The 1,512-nt window shown below is 51.7% G+C and overlaps 1 non-coding gene across 1 annotated transcript; it reads right to left on the bottom strand.

The window, feature by feature from the left end:
- Positions 1 to 90: 90 nt before the first annotated feature.
- TRNAL-AAG (transfer RNA leucine (anticodon AAG)) lies at positions 91 to 172 on the bottom strand. The gene has a single exon. It is a non-coding gene; the product is annotated as a tRNA-Leu (tRNA).
- Positions 173 to 1,512: the final 1,340 nt, after the last annotated feature.

Here is a 1,512-nt window from a genome sequence, read left to right as displayed (position 1 = left end):
GCCTCCTCCTACCCACAATGCTCTCCCGGCCGCCGCCGCCGCCGCCGCCAGGGGGCGAAGGCGCCGGTTTGAGGCTCAAAAAAGTAATTCTGGCAGCGGTGGGATTCGAACCCACGCCCCCGAAGAGACTGGAGCCTTAATCCAGCGCCTTAGACCGCTCGGCCACGCTACCACCCCGACAGCGTTCCGTTTTGGCAACACTTTTAGCCAGACCAGCTTTTTTTCTTTCTTTCCCACACCCGTCTATGCCTGCAGCCTCTGTGCCCACACCCCCCTTCTACCCGAAAAATAAAACGCGGGGGATCCTTTTCAGCCCGTTTCCAAGCAGCGGCACTTGCAGCGTTGCGATGCACCCAGGGACGGATGGACGGACGGACGGGCGGGAGCGGCTGTGCCCGAGCTCCCCTCGCCGCGCCCGCTGCCACGTGGATGCCACGGAGCAGCACAGCCGCCTGCGCGCTACGCGTGGCATCGCCCGGGCGCCTCCTCTGAAGGCCGATAAACAGTTCTAAAATTCTAATTTTCCCTTGCGAAGCCACTGCTCAGTGAATTTACAAAGTCAATAGTCAGTAGTTTATGGCTGGGGGACTGTTCTTTTGCTTATAGCAAGGCAGTACTCAGTACACTTGTGCAAACGGGTTTGTGCACTCAGCTGCTGATGCTCCATGAATGTGCCCCTGGGAGCCTCTGCCACATTTTGCCTGAAAGTCTGGTGAGTTTTCTTAAATAATTAATGTTATTTTCACCACTTAATTACAACTGAAAGGCTGTATTTTGAGAAAAAAAAATCAGCTTCTCTAGGGTAAGGCCACAAAGCCTTAATGCAGCTTAATTCTGTCCTTGTGGCAGTTAATTTAAATAGGATAGAGAAAATAAACCTGCTGGAGCCCAGCATCATTCAGTCCTTTTCCTGGCACCTCCCACAGCGTGTCCCTCCAGCACACGTCAGTGCCAGCTCTCTTTTCAGGGAGCTGCTGAACATAGAATCAAGGAATAGTTTGGTTGGGGTTGGAAGTGTCTAAAAAAGGTTGGATAGTCCAACCCTCTGCATTGAGCAGGGAGATCTTCAACCAGATCAGGTAGCTCAGAGCCCCATCCAACCTGACCTTGAATGTTGGTAGGGATAAGGCATCCACCATCCACTGTGCCAGTGTTTCAGCACTCTCATTGTGAGGGGCTGCAGCATTGCAGTCTTGCTAAAAATTTCATTCACTGCCTACAAGTACTGAGGAATAACAGCACACACATGTAAATATGAATAAACCCTCTAGTTCTGCTGCAGTTTCACACCCTCAGTTCAGTGCCTTTTCAGGATGAAGGGTTTTGTAAGAACAGAGGGAGCTGACTGCAGAGCAGCAGGAGGGGTTCAGGAGGGAGAGAAGGTAGGCAGACCTGAATGGGCTTCATACATCAAATCACCTGTACCTGCTCAGGCAGAAAAGTTTAGGCAGAGTCAGCTTTAGCAGTCTCCAAGCATATATATGTGTGTGTATGCAGGAGCTGCATGGAACA

Source organism: Oenanthe melanoleuca, chromosome 14, assembly GCF_029582105.1.
Source record: "Oenanthe melanoleuca isolate GR-GAL-2019-014 chromosome 14, OMel1.0, whole genome shotgun sequence".
Lineage (NCBI taxonomy): Eukaryota > Metazoa > Chordata > Aves > Passeriformes > Muscicapidae > Oenanthe > Oenanthe melanoleuca.
Note: the sequence above shows the minus strand (reverse complement) of the source record. Positions and strands in the feature narration are given on the sequence as shown.